At 37.1% G+C, this 25,259-nt stretch overlaps 1 protein-coding gene across 13 annotated transcripts in view; it reads right to left on the minus strand.

Moving 5' to 3' along the window:
* ZMYND11 (zinc finger MYND-type containing 11) overlaps window positions 1–25,259 on the minus strand; it is a 135,783-nt gene that overhangs the window by 82,144 nt on the left and 28,380 nt on the right. Inside the window, exon 1 of one of the 13 annotated variants that reach the window (XM_079914035.1) lies at window positions 10,378–13,516. The exons of 11 other annotated variants lie outside the window; for them this stretch is intronic. The gene's annotated coding sequence lies outside the window, so the exon portion shown is untranslated. Of the gene's footprint in view, window positions 1–2,116; window positions 2,956–10,377; window positions 13,517–25,259 lie in introns of those variants that run through there. One more of the 13 variants, XM_079914036.1, reaches the window with a different exon arrangement.

A 25,259-nucleotide genomic window follows, 5' to 3' on the forward strand; every position in this document is an offset into this window, starting at 1 on the left:
GACAGAAAAAAACATAAAACTCGCAAAGGCAATTTGACATATACATGGAACTACTAACTGTAATGTCATATATGACATAAATGGTACAAAATATATGTTGTGAGAATTCAGACAAAACAGATACTACTTCTAGCTTAACTAACACTACAAGATGGTAAATATGTGGGAAAATACAAAATTTCTTAATTTCTTGAAAAGATAATTGGCTGTTTAAAGCAAACAAAAATAATTGTTAGGTATCATTAGGTTTATAACATATGTAGAAGTAAAATATAGATGACAACCCAATAGCACAAAGGAGGGGAAGGGGTAGTAAGTAATTATATCATTGTAAATTCTTACGTTTTATGTGAAATGGTATTTATTATACTAATTCAAGAGAAACTATGTTAAATCAAGGATGCGTATTACAATCCTTGGAACAAACACTAGAATACAAACAGGTACAGTTGACATATATATAACTCAACTGATGTTTTCAAAATACATATAAAGTTAAGAATAGTTTATTCAGAAATACAAAGATATATAATGGCAAAGCTAACATTTACAAATACTAAAATAAATAGCAAATATAACTATTTACATAACAACCAGAAGAATATAGTAGACTAGTAGCAGAAATTCTAAAAGTGATGTCACTTAATTCCTAGAAATGATTAAACTCAAGATTAAAGAATTAAGCAATGCTACACTTCAGGAAAACAGATGTAAAGTTAAAGCCAAAGATTTTTGACATCTACCTACACCGAGTCACACAGGTAGATATGCCTGGTAATGAAGGTACACCATAAAGAACATGCTCATAGTTATAGAACACTGCAAAGATGCAAACCCAAGTCAGGTGAATACAGTGAAGCTTGGATGCATGTTATAAAAGTACCAAAAACAACCTGACTTATTAGGACAAGATCTCTTTAAAGTACAATCACTGAAATTCTCCTTTATTATGAAATCTAAAATCATTCATTTCAGGCATGCTTGTTACATGTTAGGCATTCTATGCTCTGGGAATATAATAATAAGGTAAACAAAAATCCTTCCATTAGCTAGTAAATATGATTAATAATGTGGCTAGATATAAGGAGAGTAATTTAGGTGTTTGTCAATAAAAAGAAAATCTTAGAAAATTAGTTTCTTATATTCTAGGCACCTACAGCTTATCATATAAGGCCTTTAATTTATTTTGGCCAAACCAAACTTTAGTCTATTGTACCTGAATGTATATTATATTTCTACTAAACTGAACTACTCAAAATTTCTAAATGTGTCCCCAAACTTCATAACTCTATCCCTTTGTTTAAGCAGTTCTCTCTGTCTAGAATGTTCTCCCTGCCCCTTTACTAATTACTAAAAATTCCCTGTTCTTTCTAGGACTTACTACGATGCAAATGTTGCTGACCAATGCTTTCACAAGAATCATACTCAATTCTCTTGTGTCTTCTAACTGTAATTTGTTTATTCATGTCTTACAAATGTATTGCCTTGTACAAATAATTTTAAATTCCTAAAAAGAATTTATTAATTCAAGTAAGGAAAAGACGTGTCTTATTTTTCATCTGTCTTCCAAGGTGCACAGCATAGTTATGAACATGATAAACTTTTGATATAGACTTATAAAATTAAACTTTTCCAGTTATATTATATAAACAATAAAGTCCCAGAGTAAGCCTTCGTTTATGTTATATCAAAGATTAAGACATCAAAAAGAAAGATCAGAAAACTTGTAGAGATACACAATATAGTCCTCAATCTTTTTTTTTTTTTTTAGCTCCAACACATCTGAGGAATATGACAGACTCGCAGTGATTCTCAAGAGTTCTATAGTTTAATAAAAAAAAAAACCCAAAAACTTCCCAGTAAAATTACCAATTTCGTTTATTGTGGTAAAATACACATGAAATGTACCATCTTAACCATTCTTAAGTGTACAGTTCGGTGGTATCAATACATTCACATTGCTGTGCAGCCATCACCACCATCCATCCCCACAACTCATTTAACCTTGTAAACTGAAATCCTATACCCATTAAACACTAACTGCCCATTACCCACCCCAGCCCCTGGCACCCATGATTCTACTTTCTGTTTTTATGACTGTGATGACTCTAAGTACCTCAAAGAAGAGGAATCAAGGATTTGTCCAACTGTGACTGGCTTATTTCACTGAGCATAGTGTCCATGAGATCCACCCATACTGTAGCGTACTGCAGAATTTTCTTCCTTTTTAAGGATGAATAATATTCCATTGCATGTATATACCACATTTTCCTTATCCATTAATCTGTGGATGGACACGTTTTAGCTATTGTGAATAATGCTGCTATGAACATGCGTATACAAAATATTTCAAGACCCTGCTTTCAATTCTCTTGGGCAAATACCCAGAAGTGGAATTGCTGTATCATATGGCAATTCTATTTTTAATTTTTTGAGGAACTACCATACTGTTTTCCATAGCAGCTGCATCATTTCATATACCCACCAATAGTGCACAAGGGTTCCAATTTCTCCACATTCTCATCAACACTTATAATTTTGTAGTTTTTTGACACTAGTTATTCTGATGGGTGTAAGCTGGTCCAAGTAACTTTGGCAAGCCTCCAGGCAATACCAGTAATTCTCTATCCTTACAAATCCAATTTAATGCAATCCCTTCCATCTATGTAAGTACCTTGTTTCCTATCATACAAATGCTACAAATGGGGGAAAAAAAGATAAAAGAGAAAGCAAATCAGGAAAAACTTATAAATAAGTAAAATCAAACAAGGAGTTTTTGGTGACACATACATATATGGGGAAACTTTTTATTGCAAGGAAATGATAAACATGATAGGACAAGAGAATAGTTGAGGGGGGCAGGAAAAAGAGGCTGCATTGAGGAGGAACACACTGGGAGAATACACAGCATCAAATATGTTCTGATTTTTACCCCTATGGTGGAGGGGTGCAAGTTTTTGTTTTATTTTTATGTCATCTAACAAATATATAAATATTTTAAAGTATTTACATCAAATAATGCATAAAATTTAAAAATTAATCTCATTGTATAATGTGCATTTCTTTGTGACTTAGTTCAGGTTAAAATTTTCCCAAACTCTACTAGCAATTTGAAGTTACTTTTTATTGATAGTCTATTCATGCTATTTTCCCATTTACATATTAATTTCTTCACATATTAAAGTTATTCACAAAATACTTTTGTCTGTCTTTTAGTAAACATCAAATGAAATTATAATGTTGAAATCTAGCTATGTAGTCCCATTATGGTCACCTTTAATGATTAGAAGTCCTTCCACACTCAAGTCTGAAAAATATTCAATTGTATTTTCCTCTTTTATACAATTTTTTTTAAATACTGACTTCTCAATCCATCTGGGAATAACTTTTTTTATATCTTTATTGGAGTATAATTGCTTTACAATGTTCTGTTAGTTTCTGCTGTACAACAAAGTGAATCAGCTTTATGTACACATATATCCCTATATCCCCTCCCTCTCGAGCCTCCCCTCCCACCCTCCCTTTCTCACCCCTGTAGGTGGTCACAACGCACCGAGCTGATCTCCCTGTGCTATGCAGCTGCTTCCCACCGGCTATCTACTTTACATTTGGTAGTGTATATATGTCCATGCCACTCTCTCACTTCGTCCCAGCTTCCCCTTTCCTCCCTGTGTCCTCAAGTCCGTTCTCTACATCTGCATCTTTATTCCTGCCCTGCCACTAGGTTCATCAGTACTGTTATCTGGGAATAACTTTTCTAAGGTATTAATATTAATAAGCTTTATTTTTTTAGAGCAGTTTTAGGTTTACAGCAAAATTCAGCAGGAAATACAAAGAATCCCATACCCCCACACTCCCACAGCCTCCCTGATTATCAACATCCCAAACAAGAGGGCACATGTCTTAAAATCAACAAACCTACAGTGACACACCGTTATTACCCAAAGTCCATAGTTAACTGCTGGTGGTGTACATTCTATAGGTTTTCACATATGCATAAAGACATTAAAATGCTATACAGAATAGTTCCTCTGTCCTAAAAGTTCTCTGTGCTCCATCTAGTCATCCTTCCCTCTCCCCACAATCCCTAGCAACCATTAATCTTACTTCTCTGCTGTTTTACCTTTTCTAGAATGTCATATAGTTGAAACCATACAGGATATATAGCCTTTTCAAACTGGCTTCTTTAACCTAGTAAAATGGATTTAAGGTTCCTCCATGCCTTTTCATAGCTTGATAGCTCATTTCTTTTTAGTCCCGAATAATGTTCCATTGTCTAGATGCCCCTCAGTTTATTTATCCAGTCAACTTGAAGGACATCTTGGTGGCTTCTGTATTTTGACAATTATGCATAAAGCTGCTATAAACACCCTTGTATAGGTTTCTGTGTGTAAGTAAGTTTTCAGCTCTTTTGGGTAAATACCAAGGAGTATGACTGCTGAATTGTACACTAAGAGTATATTTCATTTTGAAAGAAACTGACAAACTGTCTTCCAAAGTGGCTGCACCATTTTACATTCCCACCAGCCATGAATAAGCGTTCCTACTGCTCCACATCCTCATCAGCGATCGGTGTTGTGTTTTCGATTTTAGCCATTTTAATAGATATAGTGGTAAATCAATGTTGTTTTAATTTCCAATTCTCTAATGACATATGATGTTGAACATCTTTTCATGTGCTTACCTTCCATCTGTATATCATCTTGGTGAGGTATCACTTCAATTCTTTTGCTCATTTTTTAATCAGCTTGTTCATTTTCTTAATGTTGAGTTTTAAGACTTCTTTATATATTTCTACCAGTCTATGGCTTGTCTTCTCATTCTCCTGACACTGTCTTTCACAGAGCAAAGGTTTTTAATTTTAATGAAGTCCACCTTATCAATTATTTCTTTCATGGGTCATGTCTTGGTGTGTTATCTAAAAAGTCATCACCATATCCGAGGTCATCTAGGTTTTCTCCTGTTATCTTCTAGGAGTTTGATAGTTTTGCATTTTACATTTAGATCTATGACCCAGTTTGAGCTAATTTTAGTGAAGGACATAAGGTTTGTGCTTAGGTTCATTTTTGTATGTGTGTGGTTGTCCAGTTGCTCCAGCAGCATTTGATGAAAAGACTTTGCTTTGTTGCATTGCCTTTGCTCCTTTGTCAAAAATCAGCTGACTATATTAACGTAGGTCTATTTCTGGGCTCTCTATTCTGTTCCATTGATCTATTTGGCTATTACTTCACCAATACCACACTTTTAATTACTATAGCTTTATAACAAGTCTTGAAGTTGGGTAGTATCAGGCCCTGATTTTGTTCCTCTCTTTCAATACTGAGCTGGCTATCTGGGTCTTTTGCCTCTCCATACAAACTTTGGAATCAGTTCATCGATATGCACAAAATTATTTCCTGAGATTTTGACTGGGATAGCACTGAATCTATAGATCAAGCTGGGAAGAACTGACACCTGGACAATATTAGTCTTCCTATTCATGCACAAGAGTTACCTTTCCACTTATTTAGTTCTTTGATTTTGTTCATCAGAATCTTGTTTTCCTCAAATAAATCTTTTAATAATATTTTTGTTAGATTTATACCTAAGTATTTCATTTGGGGGATTCTAATGTAAATGGTAACATGTTTTTAGTTTCAAATTCAACTTGTTCATTGCTGGTATATAGGAAAGTGATGAGACTTTTGTATATTAACTTTGTATCCTACAATCTTGCTATAATTATTTCCAAGAGTTTTTTGTCACTTATTTTGTATTTTATTCATAGACAATCATGTCATCTGCAAACAGAGACAGCTTTATTTCTTCACTCCAAATCTGTATACTTTTATTTCCTTGTCTTCTCTCATTGCATTAGCTAGGAATTCCGAACAATGTTAAAAATGAATGGCGACAGGGGACATTGTTCTTGATCTTAGTGGGATACCTGTGAGTTTCTTACTGTTAAGTATGGTGTTAATGTAGGGATTTTGTAGATAGTCTTTATCAAGTTAAGGAAATTCCTGTCTATTCCTAGTTTGCTATAAGTTTTAATTATGAATGGGTGTTGAATTTTGTCAAATGCTTTTCTGCATCTATTGAAATAATCACATGGTTTTTCTTCTTTAGCCTGTTGAGGTGATAGATTACGGTGACTTTCAAATGCTGAAGCAGCCTTTCACACCTGGGATAAATCCCACTTAGTCGTGGTATATAACGTTTTTTATACAATATTGGATTCAATTTGCTAATAGTTTGTTGAAGATTTTTACATTTATGTTCATGAGATTGGCCAATGGTAGTTTTGTTGGGGTTTTTTTTCCTTCTTGTACTGTCTTTGTCTGATTTGTATATTAGGGTAATACTGTCCTCAAAGAATGAGCTAGAAAGTATTGTCTCTGCTTCTACCTTCTAGAAGAGATTGCAGAGAACAGGTATAATTTCATCCATAAATGTTTGGTAGAATTCGCCAGTGAACACATCTGGGCATGGCTCTTTCTGTGTTTGAAGGTTATTAATTACTGATTCAATCTCTTTAAAAGATATAGGCCTACTCAGATTGTCTACTTCTTTTTTTTTTTTTTTTTTTTGCGGTATGCGGGCCTCTCACTGCTGTGGCCTCTCCCGTTGCGGAGCACAGGCTCCGGACGCGCAGGCTCAGCGGCCATGGCTCACGGGCCCAGCCGCTCCACAGCATGTGGGATCTTCCCGGACCGGGGCACGAACCCGTGTCCCCTGCATCGGCAGGCGGACTCTCAACGACTGCGCCACCAGGGAAGCCCTGTCTACTTCTTTTTGTGTGATTTTTGGCAGATCTGGCCTTTCAAAGAATTGGTCTATTTTACCTAGGTTATCAAATTATCAACTTTTTCACCAGTTATTCATAATATCCCTTTATTATCTTTTCATGGTCCAGAAGCAGTAGTGATTGCCCCTCTTTTATTTCTGATATTAGTAATTTGTATCTTCTCTTTTTTTTTTTAGTTAACCTATCTAGTAACTTCTGATTTTACTGATCTTTTCAAAAAACTAGCTTTTGGGGGCTTCCCTGGTGGTGCAGTGGTTGAGAGTCGCCTGCCGATGCAGGGGACACGGGTTCGTGCCCCGGTCCGGGAGGATCCCACATGCCGCGGAGCGGCTGGGCCCGTGAACCATGGTCGCTGAGCCTCGCGTCTGGAGCCTGTGCTCCGCAACGGGAGAGGCCACAACAGTGAGAGGCCCGCGTACCGCAAAAAAAACCAAAAAACCTAGCTTTTGTTTTGATTTTTTCTATTGATTTCCTACCTAAAATTTCATTGATTTCTGTTCTAATTCTTACTTCTTTTCTTCTGCTTACTTTGAATTAATTTCCTCTTCTTTTTCTTGCTTTCCAAGGTAGAAGCTTAGATCGCGGATTTTAGACCTTTCCTCTTTTCTATTATAGACACTTCTCTCAAAGCACTATTTTCACTGCATCCCACATTGTGATAAGATGTATTTTCATTCTAATTTAGTTCAAAACTTTAAAAACTTTCTCTTGAGATGTCTTCTCTGACCTGTGTGTTGTTTAATTTCCAAGTATTTTAGGGTTTTGAGCTATCTTTCTGTTTTTGATTTCCGGTTTAATTCCATTGTGGGCTAACAGCAGACATTGCAATGATTTCCATTCTTTTAAATTAATTAAGATAGACCAGAATGTGGTCTATCTTTGTGAATGTTCCATGTGAACTTGAAAAGAATGTGTATTCTGCTGTCATAGAATGAAACAGTTTATAGGTATCAATTATATCCAATTCACTGATATTGTTGTGAAGAATTCAACTATGTCCTTACTGATCTTCTGCCTGCTGGATTTGTCCATTTCTGACGGGGGGGGTGAAAAGTCTCCAACTATAATACTGCATTCATCTATTTCTCCCCACAGTTCTATCAGTTTTTCCTCATATATCTTGACACTCTGTTGTTAGGCACAGAGACATTAAGGAATGTTATATCTTAAGAGTATTGACCCCTTTATTATTATGTAATGGCCCTTTTTATACCTGATGACATTCCTTGCTTTGAAGTCTGCTCTGTCTGAAATTAGTACAGCTACTCCTACTTTCTTTTGGTTAGTGTTAGTATGGTATATCTTTCTGTATCCCATTTCTTTCAATCTATGTGTGTCTTCATATTTAAAATGGGTTTCTTGTAGACAACACAGAGTTAGGTCTTGTTTTTTGATCCACTCTGACAATCTCATGTTTTTATTGGTATAGACTACTGACATTTAAGGTAATTGATATAGATGGATTACTAGTATCTCTCAGATTTGTTACTGTTTTCTATTTGTTACCTTTGTTCATTGTGCCTATTTGTCTTCCACACATTCTGTCTTTTGTCATTTTAACTGAGAACTTTATATGTAACAATTCTCTTTCTTAGCATATTACACTTTTTTTTTTTTACTTTTTTTAGTGGTTGCAATATACATTTACAACTAACCCCATGTTTATTTTTCTGACTCACATGTAGTACAAATACCTCATATCCCATGTAGAACAAATACCTCATAATATAAAATATTCCAATCTCTCTCTTCTAAACCCGATATTGTTTCCTGTCATTCCTTTCACTTATGCATAAACATACAAAAGCATGTACAGTTGACCCTTGAACAACATGGGTTTGAACTGTGCAGGTCCACTTATACGTGGATTTTTTTTCCCCCAATAAATACTACTGCAGTACTACATGATCTGCAGTTGGTTGAATCCACAGACATGGAAACGCAGATGTGGAGGACCAACTGTAAAGTTATATGCAGATCTTCCACTGTGTTGGGGGGCTGGTGACCCTAACTCCCACATTGTTCAAGAATCACTGTACATGCACATAAGCACACAATCAAAAACACTGTTGCTATTATTTTGAACAGATCTTTTAAATCAATTAAGAATCAGAAAAATAAGTTTATTTTACCCTCATTTACTCATTCCTCAATACTCTTCTTTTCTTTACGTAGACCTGAGTTTCGGACCTGTATTGTTTTCCTTTAACATTTGTTGTAAGGCAGTTGCAAACCTTTAACATTTGTTCTGGCAAAAAACTCCATCAATGTTTGTCTAAGAAAGTATTTCCCCTTTACTATTGAAGGATAACTTCACTGAGTACACAAAATTCTAGGCTGGTGGGTTTTTCCCCTCAACAACTTAAATATTTCATTCCACTCTTTTGGCTTGCATGGTTTCTAAGAAGTCAGATGTAATTATTACATTTGCTTCTCTATAGGTAAAAGGGTTCTCTTCTGCTGGCTTCTTCAGGATTGCTTCTTTTTCCGTAATTTTCTTAAGTTTGAAAATGATATACCTAGGTGTAGTTTGGAGGGCATCTATCTTGCCTTTGGAGGGCATCTATCTTGCCTGGTATTCTCTGAGCTTCTTTTATTTTTTAATATCTTTATTGGAGTATAATTGCTTTACAATGTTGTGTTAGTTTCTGCTATATAACGAAGTGAATGAGCTATATGTATACATTCTCTCCCTTGAATGTAGTTTGGTGTCTGACATTAATTTGGGGAAATTCATAGTCATTACTGCTTCAAATATTGTTTCTGTTCCTTTCTCTTTCTTTTCCTTCTGGCATTCCTATTATGTTCTTCATGTTCTGTTTTACTTTTTTTCAGTCTTTTTCCTTTTTACTTTTCAGTTTTGGAAGTTTCTGTTGTCATATCTTCAAGCTCAGATGTTCTTTCCTAAGCTGTGTCCAATCTACTAATGATCCCACCAAAGGCATTCTCCATTTCTGCTATGGTGTGCTTGCACTCTAGCATTTCTTTTTGATCTTTCTTGGAATTTCCATCTCTTTCAGTATACATGTAATCTTAAATATTGTCCACTTTTTCCATTAAAGCTCTCAGCATATTAATCTACTTTTTAAAAAATTCCTGTTCTGATAATTCCAACATCCCTGCCATATTGACCCACGTTCCAATGCTTGTTCAGTCTCTTCAAACTGTTTTCTGCCTTCGAGTATGCCTAGTATTTTTCTGAAAGGCAGACATAATGTATTGGGTAGAAGGAACTTCAGTTAAAGGCCTTCAGTAATGGGAGGGAGCTGAGTATTTCACTTCCCCAGGTCAGTTAGGCTCTAACCAAACACCAGATGGTTAGGCTCTGGTAAAACAGTTTCTCATGAGGGCACACCTTGTTAAGAACAGAATGCTCTGGCATATTTAAAGCTGGTTCCTTGTGCCTACCCATGATGGAATCATGAGAGGATTGTTCTCCAACAGTCTCTGTGAGAGTCTGGTAGAACTCCTAGAGGAAAACCCCACAGAAGTGTGAGGAGCCCCTAAGACTGGGTCCCACTGGGTTTTTCACTCAGACTTTTCTGCCCTGAGCCTCCAGCAATTTGCCAGTTACATCCAGGTCTCATTACCCCAGCACTGGTTCCTGCAGAGGTTTCTGTTGGTGGGTTGTTGTAAGTTGTGATTCTATCTGCCTTTCTGTCTCTCCAGCTTCCGTGGCAGCAATTCGTCCTGTGGCCTCACTTTTCTCATGGATCTCAGTAGATTTGTTGATTTTACAGTTCTTCAGTTCATTACCTGCTATTAAGATAGAGTGACAACTTCTAATCATCTTACATGTCCAACCAGAAACTGTGGAATTACTGTTTGAATATAACTTAAGATGAAAATATATGTCTTCATAGAGGTCATCAATTGTAGTAGAACAATTTATTGAAAGATTTCTTCCTTCTCTAATGGAATATGATACATTCCTAAATTATATATTAAATTCTTATCTATACTAGCATTAGTTTCTTTGATGTGTTTGGTCTTTTGTTAGTATCCCATAATTTTATTTAACTTGTTTTATTATTATTATTAAGTTAAAGTTATAATTATCAAGTTGTATTCAGTTATTATTTATTATAGCTTATTTATTATAAGTTACATATATAAAAGTTATAATTTGAATCAATTCCATGTTGTCTTTCATTGCTACATAATTATTTCATATGTGAGTATTATCTGCCCAACATTATCAGTTTTTTGAAAGAAGGCCGTATTTTAAAACTTCCTTATGTCCCTAACAAATTCTACCACAAACTGTACACTAAAACACTTACTCATTGAATACATTCCCCAATAAGTCTTGAGGGAAAATAATAATAATAATACAGGGAAGAGGAATAAAGCTAGCCTTTAATAATGATAAATGGTTGACTAGGTCTTAAGTAGACTCAAGAACCTCCAAAACAATCAGTTGCTGCCCAAATTCCATATGTGACAAGCAGAGAAACAAACTTACAGGAGGAGTTCTAGGTGATGCAGTTATTAGACACAGACTTTAATTTTATAGTTGATATGTTCAAGAAATTAAAAGATAATTCCAGCAGAGAACAAGAAGCAATAAAAAGAAACTAAATGGAAAGGACAGAACTGAAGAACTACAATACCTAAATCACTAAACTGATGGGTTTCGCATCAGATTAGATACAGATGAACAGAAAATTGGTGAACCTAAGAACTATTTCAAAGGAAAATATCCAGAAGAAATCATAGAGAAAACAAGAGCATAAGAGACATATGAATATGATAATAAGGCTTAACTTATATTTCACTGCAATCCCAAGAACAGAGAAAAGAAGGGAGCAAAATTAACTTTCAAAGAGATTGTGGCTGATAATTTTCCATTACTGACAAAAGATGTCAAGCAACAGATTCAACAGTCATTACCAGAACGCAAAATCAGATTAATGCAAAGACAACTACACCTCGGCACATCACAGTAAAACTGCTGAAAACAAAAAGACAAAAAGAAAAAATATTTTAAGCAACCAGAGGAAAAGTCATAATGCCTTCAAAGGAGCAATAATACAACTGCAAGTTGACTTCTCAACCAAAACAACAAAAGTCAGAAGATAATGAAATAATATCATCAAAGTGCTCAAAGGCTGTAACTGCCAACCAAAACCTCTATGCCTGCAAAAAAGAAAGGTAAATAAGATATAGTTTATATAAACCAACACTTCATCACCCGCAGTTCAACAATACAGAAATTAAAGATGTTCCTCGCGCAGAAGGAAAAGAATCCCAAATAAAAAGTCAAACTGCAAAAAGGAACTGACGACCTTTATACACTGAGAACACAGTTACTACCTCTAGAGTAATCAATAAAAGGACAGTAAAATAATGAATACCTACCAAGCTTTTGATGGGGAAAAAAATAATACAAAATGCTTTATCAACACTACCGCCAATAAAGAAGAAAGATAAAGGAGTAAGATATATAAAAGCCATATATTATGATGATAGATTTAAACCCAAATATATCAGCAATTACATTAAATCTAAACAGAGAAGCTTCAATAAAAGATGGCAATTTTGAGCCTGAATTAAAAACTATGATAAAACAGAAATCTAGCTACATGCTGCTTGCAAAAGATACATCTTAAATACAAGGACATAAAAAGTTTGTAAAGAAAAGAGTAAAAAAAAACAAAAGTACCATCAAAAATATCAAAAAGAAAGTTGGCAAGAGTGTAATAATGTAAAGTATTGTTAAGAAAAAAGAGGGTCACTTCATAATAATAAAAAGATCCAGCTTATTAGGAAATGTTCTAAATTTTATGTATTTAACATAATCTTATAACACATAAAGCAAAAACTGACAAAACTGAAAGAAAAAAATAGGCAAATCACAACAGGAGATTTTTACGTACCTCTCACAACCACTCATAAAACAAAGAAAAAATTACTAGGTATATAAAAGATTTACAAAAACATTTAACAAATTTGACCTGATATATACAAACCTCTGCAGCCAATACCTGCAGAATACACATTCTTTTCAAATGCACATGGAATTTTTACAAAATTGATCATGTGTCGGGTATAGCAAGTCTCAACAAATTTCAAAGGATTGAAATTATACAGTCTGCTCTCTGCCCACAATAGAACTGAAAAAGTCAGTAACAAAAGATAGCCAAAAAAAAAAAAAAGGAAATTCCTATGTTTCTGAAAGCTAAAAAACATCTCTCTAAATAGTTAACTTTAAAACTTCACAATAAAAATCAGGAAATATAATGAAAGGAAGAAAAATGAAAACACTAATTGTCAAAAGTTCTGAGATGTACTTAAGTTTATTGCCTTAAATGTGTTAATAAGAAAAGGAGGGGCTAAAAGCAGCTACCTCAAGAAATTACAAAATAAAAACTCAAATCAAAAATGTAGAAAAAAATTACACACACACACACACTAAACAGAAATCAATGAACTAGAAAACAAACATACAAGACTTCCCTGGTGGTCCAGTGGCTAAGACTCCATGCTCCTGATGCAGGGGGCCCAGGTTCGATCCCTCGTCAGGGAACTAGATCCCACATGCTGCAACTAAAAGTCTGCATGCCACAACGAAGATCCCGCCAAATAAATAAATATTTTTTTAAAAAAAGAAAACAAATATACAAAAGAGAGATTCACTAAACGGAAAAGTTGATCCTTCAAAAGGGCAAAATTGACAAGCTCCTGGTGAAACCACTAAACAACTACCAAAAGAGTTGTTTTTATTTTCATAACTTTAGGAGGTGGATCCCAAAAGATCTTGATGCAATTTATGTCAAAGAGTGTTTTGCCTATGTTTTCCTCTAAGAGTTTTATAGTATCCGGTCTTACATTTAGGTCTTTAATCCATTCTGAGTTTATTTTTGTATATGGTGTTAGAGAATGTTCTAATTTCATTCTTTTACATGTAGCTGTCCAGTTTTCCAAGCACCACTTATTGAAGAGACTGTCTTTTCTGCCTTGTATATTCTTGCCTCCTTTGTCACAGATTGACCATAAGAAACAGAAAATCTGAATAAGCCTACATAACTATTAAAGAGGTTGAATAATAATTTAAACCCCCTCCCCCACAAAAAAAACACTCCAGAACCAGATTGCTTCACCTTAGACTCCACCAAACATTTCAAAAAGAAAAAAACACCAATCTTATAGAAACTCTTTCTGAGGAAAGAAACATGTACAAATTTGTGATATGAGATCAATGTAACCTTGATATCAAAACATGACAAAGAACACTAGGAGAAAGTAAAGTTAGAGACCTATCTCATTCATGAACATGAATGCAAAAATCCTAAATGAAGTACTAGCAAATCAAGTTCAGCAATACACAAAGAACAATACAGTGTGACCGTGTTTGTTACAGTCATAGCAATTCATACATTAATAGACTTAAAGAAAATAACCATATAATCAGCTCAATAAATGCAGGAAAAAACTGAATAAAACTCTTCATTATAACCAAAACTAAAAGCAAAATAGGAATAGAGGGAAAACGCCTTAATCTGAAAAAGGGTACCCCTATAAAACCAACAGCAGAAAAACCATACTCAATGAAATGTTGAAAACTTTCTCTCTGCAAATGGGAATGTGTGATGATATCATACTCACCACCTCTATTCAACATTGTACTGGGCTCTTTCCTTAATTTCTCTCTGCTCTTCCATTGTTAGTGTACAGAAATGCAACAGATTTCTGTGTATTAATTTTGTATCTTGTAACTTTACCAAATTCATTGATGAGCTCTAGTAGTTTTCTGGTAGCATTTTTAGGATTTTCTATGTATAGTATCATATCATCTGCAAACAGTTTTACTACTTTTTTTCCAATTTGGATTCCTTTTATTTCTTTTCCTTCTCTGATTGCCATGGCTAGGACTTCCAAAACTGTGTTGAATAAAAGTGGCGAGAGTGGACATCCTTGTCCTGTTCCTGATCTTAGAGGAAATATTTTCTGCTTTTCACCACTGAGTATGATACTGGCTATAAATTTTTCATATACAGCCTTCATAATGTTGAGGTATGTTCCCTCTATGCCCACTTTCTGGAGAGTTTTTAATCATAAATGGGTGAACTTCCAGAAAGAGAAATTAAAACAATCCCATTTACCACCACACCAAAAAGAATAAAATACCTAGGAATAAACCTACCTAAGGAGTCAAAAGCCCTGTGCTCCAAAAACTGTAGGACACTGATGAAAGAAATCAAAGATGACACAAACAGATGGAAAGATCACGTTCTTGGACTGGAAGAATCAATATTGTCAAAACGACTATACTACCCAAGGCAATCTACAGATTCAATGCCACCCCTCTCAAACTACCAATGGCATTTTTCACAGAACTAGGACAAAAAAATTTTTAATTTGTATGGAAACACAAATGACCCCAAATAGCCAAAGCAATCTTGAGGAAGAAAAATGGAGCTGGAGGAATAAGGCTCCCTGATTTCAGACTATACTACAAAGCTACAGTAATCAAAACAGTATGGTTCTGGCATAAAAACAGAAATAGAGATCACCGGAATAGGATAGAAAGCCCAAAAATAAAACCAATGCACCTATGGTCAATTAATCTACAACAAAGGCAACAAGAATATGGAGGAAAGACAGCCTCTTCAATAACTGGGGCTTGGAAAACTGGACAGCTTCAGATAAAAGAATAAAATTAGAACATTCTGTAACACCATACACAAAAATAAACTCAAAACGGATTAAAGACCTAAATGTAAGACCAGACACTATAAAACTCTTAGAGGAAAACATAGGCAAAACACTGACATAAATTGCATCAAGATCTTTTTGGATCCATCTCCTAGAGTAATAAAAATAAAAACAAAAATAAACAAATGGGACCTAATTAAACTTAAAAAGCTTTTGCACAGCAAAGGAAACCATAAACAAAAAAAAAACCCCACAGAACGGGAAAAAATATTTGCAAATAATGCGACAAGGAATTAATCTCCAAAACATACAAGCAGTTCATACAGCGCAATATTTTAAAAAAAACAACACAATCAAAAAATGGGCAGAAGACCTAAACAGACATTTCTCCAGTGAAGACATACAGATGGCCAGCACATGAAAAGATGATCAATGTAGCTAAACATTAGAGAAATGCAAACCAAAACTATGAGGTATCACCTCACACCAGTCAGAATGACCATCATCAGAGTCTACAAACAACAAATGCTGGAGAAGGTGTGGAGAAAAGGGAACCCTCCTACACTGTTGGTAGGAATGAAAATTGGTGCAGTCACTATGGAGAACAGTATGGAGGTTCCTCAAAAAACTAAAAACAGAGCTAACACACGATCCAGCAACTGCACTCCTGGGCATATATCTGGAGAAAATTCTAATTTAAAAATATACATGCACCCCAATGTTCACTGCAGCACCTGCTTACAATAACCAAAACATGGAAGCAACCAAAATGTCCATCGACAGATCAATGGATAAAGATGTGGTACATATATACAATGGAATATTACCCAGCCATAAAAAAAGAATGAAATAATGCCATTTGCAGCAACATGAATGGACCTAGAGATTATCATATGAAATAATATGTCAGACAAAGACAAATATCATATGATATCACTTTATGGAATCTAAAATATGATTCAAACGAACTTATTTACAAAACAGAAACAGACTCACAGACTTAGGAAATAAGCTTATGGCTACCAATGGGGAAGTTGGGGGAGGGATAAATTAGTAGGAGTTTGGGATTAACATATACACACTACTATTAAAAAGATAATCAACAAGGACCTACTGTATAGCACAGGGAATTCTACTCAATATTCTGTAATAATCTATGTGGGAAAAGAATATATGTACATGTATAACTGAATCACTGTGCTGTACATCTGAAACTAACAAAACTTTGTAAATCAACTATACTCCAATATAAAGTAAAAAAAAATTTTTTTAATTGTACTGGAGGGACTTCTCTGGTGGCGCAGTGGTTAAGAATCCACCTGCCAAAGCAGGGGACACAGGTTGGAGCCGTGGTCCGGGAAGATGCCACATGCCACGGAGAGCGGAGCAACTAAGCCCATGCGCCACAACTACAGAGCCTGCGCTCTAGAGCCCACCTGCTGCAAACTACAGAGCCCACACACTTACAGCCCCGTGCTCCGCAACGAGAGAAGCCACTGCAATGAGAAGCCTACGCACCGCAACAAAGAGCAGCCCCCACTCAACGCAACTAGAGAAAGCCCACGCAGCAACGAAGACCTAACACAGCCAAAATATAAATAAATTAATTAAAATTGTACTGGAGGACCTGCTCAGTGCAATAAGAAAAAGAAATGATACATATGGACTGGAAAAGCAGAATTGAAACTACCATAATTCAGAGATGACATATTTCTATCTATAGAAAAATCCCCCCAAAATCTACAGATGAATTATTAAAACATAAGTGACTTCAGTAATATAAGTGGATATAAGGTATATACAAAGAATTATTTGGTTCTGTATACTAGTAATGAACAATGAGTAAATGAAAAAAATTAAAATTTTATTTACAATGTTACCTTAAAAAGTCAGATCTAGTAATAAATCTAAAGATACACAAGATCTCTATTCAGAAGGCCTTAAAACATTATTGAAAAAAGTAAAAATAACCTAAATAATAGAAAAATACAACATATTCATAGATTAGAAAACTAATATGGTAAAAAAATGTTAATTCTTCCCCAAACTAATCCACAAATTCAGTTCAATTCCAATCAATAGGCTAGTGGAATTTTTGCTGTGTAAATTAACAAACTGATTCAGAAGTTGATACGGAAATGTAAACAGCCAAGAACGACCAGGAACAAAAAAAGATATGAATAACAAATAAGTAACAAATAAGATATAATTGGAAGATCTGATATCATATATCAAGATTTATTGTAAAGCTACAGTAATTAATAAAACAGTGTCCAATAGGAATAAGGACACTCATATAAATTCATGGGAAGGGACAGAGAATCTGGAAATAGACTCATACATATATGGACACCTGATTTATGTGACAAAGACGGCACAGCAGAGCAACAGATTTAAGACAACTCTTTCTATAAACACTACTGGGTTGGGCTTCCCTGGTGGTGCAGTGGTTGAGAGTCCGCCTGCCGATGCAGGGGACACGGGTTCACGCCCCGGTCTGGGAAGATCCCGCATGCCACGGAGCGGCTGGGCCCGTGAGCCATGGCCGCTGAGCCTGTGTGTCCGGAGCCTGTGCTCTGCAACGGGAGAGGCCACAACAGTGAGAGGGCCGCATACCGCAAAAAAAAAAAAAACACTGCTGGGTCAATGAGATTATCACTATGGCGGGAAAAAATCAATCAAACCTTACCACAACAGTTCGGAGGGCAATTATGGAATGGTGATGAAAATCAATGTGTTTGTCCTCCACCTGTCTGTGTATTTTATACTACTTCAACTAGAATGCAGACTCTGTTTTCAAGAAATTTCCAAATTAACATAATAGTACATCTATTCTTTAAGTGATGCTTCCCTTCCTCTAGTCACTAAAACTGAAATAAACCACAAAGAAAGGAGATGTGGGCTCAAACCACGGTGGGAAGTGAGGATGTCAGGAGCCTCCAGAAACTATGATCTGCCCACCAAACAGCTCTTACTTGGAAAACCTCAAACTAAGGTGCTTTGGGTTCATTTAATCTTTTGGTCTTATGTTCTAAGGCCTGATATTCCATGCCTAAATGGAAAAATGAAGCCTCTGAAATGTATACTTTGTACTTAATCCCTGGCATTTGATTGTTAGATCTGTAAATAGATCAGATAATTTAAAAGACTCTCACTTTAAAAATGTAATGGATTGGGCTTCCCTGGTGGCGCAGTGGTTGAGAGTCTGCCTGCCAATGCAGGGGACACGGGTTCGAGCCCTGGTCTGGGAGGATCCCACATGCCGCGGAGCAACTAAGCCCCGTGAGCCATAATTACTGAGTGTGCGCGTCTGGAGCCTGTGCTCTGCAACAAGAGAGCCCGCGATAGTGAGAGGCACACGCACCGCGATGGTGGCCCCCGCTTGCCACAACTAGAGAAAGCCCTCGCACAGAAACGAAGACCCAACACAGCCATAAATAAATAAATAAATAATTTTTTAAAATGTAATGATTTATTAGAATAATCAAAACTACAACGAGATACCACCTCATACCCATTAGAATGTTTTACTATCAAAAAAACAGAAAACAACAAGAATTGGCAAGGATGTGAAGAAACTGCAACCTTTGTACAGTTGGTGGGAACGTAAAATGGTGCAGCCACTGTGGAAACTATGGTGATTTCTCAAAAAATTTTAAATAGAATTATCATATGATCCAGCAATTCTACTTCTGGGTATATACCCAAAAGGACTGAAAGCAGGTTCTCAAAGAGATATTTGTACACCGATGTTTACAGCAGCATTATTCGTAACAGCTAAAACATGGAAGCAACCCTAGTGTCCATCAATGGATGCACAGATAACAAAATGTGGTCTACACACACAACAGAATATTACTAATCCTTAAAAATGAAGGAAACTCTGCAATATGCTACATGTATGAACCTTGAGGACACTATACTCAGTGAAATAAGCTAGTCGAAGGAAGACAAATACTGTATGAATCCACGTACATGAGGTATTTACGGTAAAAATCACAGAAACAAAGTTTAATCGTAGTTGTCAGGGGTTGGGGAGAGAGCGGAGAGTTATTATTTAATAGGTATAGGATTTCAGTTTTACAAGTTTAAATGAGTTATAGGGATGGATGGCTGCACAAGAATGTGAAATATACATTTTTAAATGGTTAAGATGGTAAATTTTACATTATGTGTAGTTTACAAGAAAAAAGATTTTTAATGTAACATTGTATGTCTCTGTGTTTACTGTTGGTTTTCATGAAATCAACGGCCACGTTCAGAACAAAACCTGAAAACAGTCCTCTCGTTCTTATCTATCACAAATCCTCACCCCCACCATTTTCATAGAAAATCTTCCCCAGTTGCTATTACCCAGGAAAGGAAATAAAATATTCCATTTGTGAATTTGAGCTATGGCCATCTACAACCAGGAAGAGCAAACCTGACTTCACAAAAGGTTAAAAAGGAAGAAAGAATCTGGTTCATTTACAGATCTAACAATCAAATGCCAGGGAATAAGTGCAAAGTATACATTTCAAAGTGGAGGGGAAGGAAAGAGGGAAGGGGAAGGATGGAGGGAGAGGAAGGCGGGGAAGAGAACAAAATTGATAAAAAGAAGCAAAAGAAAAGGAAGACCAACAGGAGCTGTGGAAAATAATGGGCTTTTTAAGTTGCCCTGGTTACAGTATGCAGAATGTATCAGAGAGGAGAAAAGATCACCAGCACTTAATTTTGGACTAGGAATGAGGGAGAGGTAAGTGTCAAGGTTTCTGGCTTACATGGCATGCTGTATTGGGGTGTTTTCAATTGAGATAAGGAATTTAGGATGAAGACCAAGTTTGCAGAAGGTAGTGGTGTGTGCATTGGTTTGGGGGCTTACAAAGTTCTGGTTATCTTTTAGACATACCAGGGGAGATATCAGATAGGCATATGGAAAGAGGGCACAGAGAAGTTGAGAACATGTGTTGAAGATACAACTGTGTGAGTTACCTACATAAGTGCACTAACTGAAACCATCACTGTCGATTAGACTACCCAAGAGAATTTCGTAGAGAGAACATGGATCAAGTCTCGATGAACCCAACATCTAAATATTAGATAAAGGACATTTAACCTGGGGAGAGGATGCATGACCAAACAAGTAGGAGCAAATCTAGAAGAGCCCTCTTAAATCAGTGAAGACAGAATTTCAAGAAGTGAAGACTGCTGCTGCTAAGTCAAAAAGCAAAAAGAATTTAAAATGTCCACTAGCTTTAGCAAAATGTTGGTCACTGGTGACTATAACAAGAGCTGTTCTGGTGAAGTAATAGAGCCCAATCCAGACTGGAGAGGGGTAAGGAATAAGTAGGAGGTAGAGAAATAGAGAACAGAACTCTCTCCAGAAGACTGACCAAAAAAAAAAGGGAAGGAGGCAGATGGAGAAGTAGCTAGAAAGAGATGAGAGGCCACCTGAAGGTCTGTGGTTTATTCAAATTTTATTCTCATTTAAACTAAAATAATACACGTACATGATTTTGTTTTAAATTAAACAGTCCCACCCCTTGCTACCCCAACTCTGCTACCCTGAGGCAATCACTTTTAGTTGTTTTTGGTACTTACCTCAGTATTTACAAATAACACAATTATCCTACCCTTATTTATTGATTTCCTGCTCTATGTCATTCAATGTCTTTCACATACATACCTCCCCCCCCACACACACACACCCTTCCTTTTAACTTTTTGAGAAAGTTAGACCCCTACCTCTGATTAAATCAGTATCAGTGATTGAACTATTAGGAGAACCCAAACATGTCCACAGCTAAGACGAGCAGTTTCCTCCTCTCTATGCACTGACCAACACATTCAACTGTTCCAAACCTTAACCTGCCTCCTCAGCTCCCAGGAACCTCAGCCTCTGCTTGGCTCCATCAGGACAGTTTTCACAAAGAGCAGGGTGATTGTGGAACTCACCCCCTAAGCTTCTTCACCTCAGGGATCACAGTCATACATTGCCTACTATCCAGTGCCTAGGAACTCATATATCCCATATATCTCATTCAGCTTCACAACTGTTATGATGGGAATGCAAGGCTGGTACCAGTTCCTCCATCATGGCTGGAAGTGGAAGTCTAAGCTTCCTCCTAATACCCCTGTTTTTAATGGGGTATCACCCATTTTCAGGTGGGACTACTTCACAATTGCTCTGGGTGCCCTTTACAGAAAATGCACTTCAAGACTTCTCAGTACAGGACAGGGTAGTGACGTGGATGAAGGTGCTGGAGGAGGGAGCTGGGCATAGAACTGTACACACTAGGATGAATCACCCTACTCTTACTGCCCCACCACACACACCACTTTCCCTGCCACCAGAGGAACAAAGTACTTCTAATTCTTGAGATTTCCAGGATTTTGAGACTGAAATTGGCATGTTTCTTGGTCCTTCCCTCTGCAGGCACTTAGCTATCCAGACTGCTAAGTCAGAAACACTTCATCCACCTTCTTTCCAGTTTCTAAAATGTTGATGACATCTCTTCTGTGCTGTAGTCTATCTCTTTCCTTTTGTCCTTATAGGATTAGGTATTTTTACTCATTTCAATAGGGTTTCAGGTAAGAATACATGTTCACTTCATCGTGTTCTGACAAAGCCAGGTTTGAACTTTTATTTCAAATATAGAAGACTTGAAAATGTTTGAGATCCAGTAAGAGTATTCACTTGAGAGGCAAAGGCTGACTACACATGAGAGAGAAGGAATGTATAAACTTTCTGGAAAGCCAGAAGATGAATACAAGCAAGAGAAGTAATCAGCTTTTACTAGTAACGTATCATATGCAAATTAATAGTTCTCATCATATTTAAAAGATTTCTTAACATTTTTAAATCTACAGAATCCTAAGGAAAGCACTCGTTTTTTGGCAATCCCATAAAATTATTGAGATCAATACAAATTCAGTAATGCCAGAACCTAACTGGGGAAGTAAATAAGTCTATTTGAATAGAAATTTAGGGTGCAGATTGGGTAATTAAAAATTTCTCCATTTTGAAGAACAAAGCTGGAGACATCACACTTCCAGATTTCAAATTGTATTACTATAGCTAACCACTAGTGAATATTTGAAAGTCGTTAAGAGAGTAGATCCTATGAGTTCTCAACACAAGGAAAACAATTTTTTTCCTTTCTATATGAAATGATGGATGTTAACTTACCTTGTAATTATTCCACAATATATGTAAGTCAAATCACTATGCTATGCTTACACCTTAAGCTCATACAGTGCTGTATGTCAACTATTTCTTAATAAAACTTGAAGAAAAAATCTTAACTAGAGACAAAATCTGTATTACAAAGCTATGGTAACAAAAAAGTAGGGTACTAGCATAAAAACAGATGCAAGAGATCAATGGAACAGAAGAGCCCAGAAGTAAACCCATGCACATATGGTCAATTAATATATGACAAAGGAGCCAAGAATATACAATGGGGAAAGGACAGTCTCAAAAACTGAACAGCCACATGCAAAAGAATGAAAGTAGATCACTATCTTATACCATGCACAAAAATTAATTCAAAATGGATTAAAGACTCAAACATAAGACCTGAAACCATAAACTCCTAGAAAAATATAGGGGGTAAGCTCCTAGACATCTGTCTTGGCAATGATTTTGACACCAAAAGCAAAGGCAACAAAAGCAAAAATAAGTGAAGCTACATCAAACTAAAAAGCCTCTGCACAGCAAACAAAACCATCAACAAAATGAAAAAGTAACTTGCAGAATGAGAGAATATCTGCAAATCATATACAGTAAGGCGTTAATATCAAAAATATGCAAAAACTTGGACTTTCCTGATGGCCCAGTGGTTAAAGACTCTGCGCTTCCAATACAGGGAGCGCGGGTTTGATCCCTGGTGGGGGAACTAGGATCCCACATGCCACGTGGCATGGCCAAAAAAAGAAAAATATATATATATATATACAAAAACTCATAAAACTCAATACAAAAAAGAAGTCCAATTTAAAAATAGTCAGATGATCTCAACAGACATTTTTCTAAAGACCACATATAGGTGGCCGACAAGTACATGAAAAGTTACTAGACACCACTAATCATCAGGGGAATGCAAATCAAAATCACAATGAGATTATCACCACACACCTATGAGAATAACTATTATTGAAAAGACAAGAAGTAACAACTATTGGCAAGGATGTGGAGAAAAGGGAACAATCAGGCACTGTTGGTGGGAATGTAAATTGGTGCAATCACTATGGAAAATAGTGTGGAAGTTTCTCAAAAAATTAAAAATAAGGCTGCAAGCAAGGTGGCAGAATAGAAGGACTTGGAGCTCACCTCCTCCCACAAATACATCAAAAATATGTCTACATGTGGAAAAATTCTCACAGAACACCTGCTGAACGCTGAAAAAAAAATCTCATAAAACCAAAACTGCAAGAAAGGTCACCACGTAACCAGGTGGGACAAAAGGAAAAAAAAAAAAAGAACTGGGATGGGACCTGCACCCCTGGGAGGAAACTGTAAAAGAAGAAAGGTTCCCTCACCCTGGGAAGCCCCTTCACCAGCAGGGAGATCAGTCAGGACAAAAAGGGAGCTTCGGAGACTCAGAGAAGAGCACAGCAATGGGTTTGTAGCAGGCAGAACAGAGAGAGACCAGCATAGATGGTCCATGCCCCTTGGTGCATTCCCCAGCCGGAGATGCATGTCTGCTGGTGTGCGAGGCGGCTGGGTGCTGAAACTAGGGCTTCAGAGGACAGACCCGGGGAGAGGACTGGGGTTGGCTGCATGGAGACAGCCTGAAGGGGCTGGAGTGCGGTACAGGCTGCAACCAGGGTGTGTACACGGACAACACCTGGGCCCACCATAGAGGTGAAGCGCCATTATTAAAAGGGCATGCAAAAGGGAGGCGGGCCTGCCATAGCAGCCTCTTTGCATGCTCACAGCAGGCAGGGCACCACCTCTACAAGCTCTAGGAGTTCACAAGCGCCAGCAGGTTGCCCACACGTGGAGGCAGGACTGAATTCAGAGCCCATCCCCAGGGGCCACATGACTTAGAAGCAGGGCTGAAATCAGAGCCCTCTCCCCACAGCTATGCACTCCACAGTTTACGCTACCGTGGCCAGCTTTGTAAACTCAGCACCTGTGGGACAGTCGAGTGGACTATGGGTGCACTGGTGCCTGGAGCAAGTCCGGCATTAGCAGCTGTAGGCTTTGTGGTGTGCATGCACAGGGACGGGGTTGGGGTCTGGGCTGCTTGCATAGGTCCCACAGTGGGTCCAGGTACAAGACTACTGCGGTCTTGGTACCTGACTTCAGTGGATCTGCGCCTACAGATCTGCACACAAAAGTCCAGGACCTGATGGCTTCACTGGAAAATTCTACCAAACACACAAAGAAGAACTTATACTGATCCTTCTCAAACTCTTCCAAAAGACTGAAGAGCAGGGAACACTCCCAAAGACATTCTACGAAGCCACCATCGCCCTGATACCAAAACCAGACAGAGATACTACCAAAAAAGAAAACTACAGGCCAATATCTTTGATGAAGATGGACACAAAAATTCTCAACAAAATATTGGCAAACCAGGGCTTCCCTGGTGGCGCAGTGGTTGAGGGTCCGCCTGCCGATGCAGGGGACACGGGTTTGTGCCCCGGTCTGGGAGGATCCCACGTGCCGCGGAGCGGCTGGGCCCGTGAGCCATGGCCGCTGAGCCTGTGCGTCCGGAGCCTGTTGCTCCACAACGGGGGAGGCCACAGCGGTGAGAGGCCCGTGTACCGCAAGAAAAAATAAATAAATAAATATTGGCAAACCAAATCTAACAACACATAAAAGAGA

Source organism: Stenella coeruleoalba (assembly GCF_951394435.1).
Source record: "Stenella coeruleoalba genome assembly, chromosome: 2".
NCBI classification, from domain to species: domain Eukaryota; kingdom Metazoa; phylum Chordata; class Mammalia; order Artiodactyla; family Delphinidae; genus Stenella; species Stenella coeruleoalba.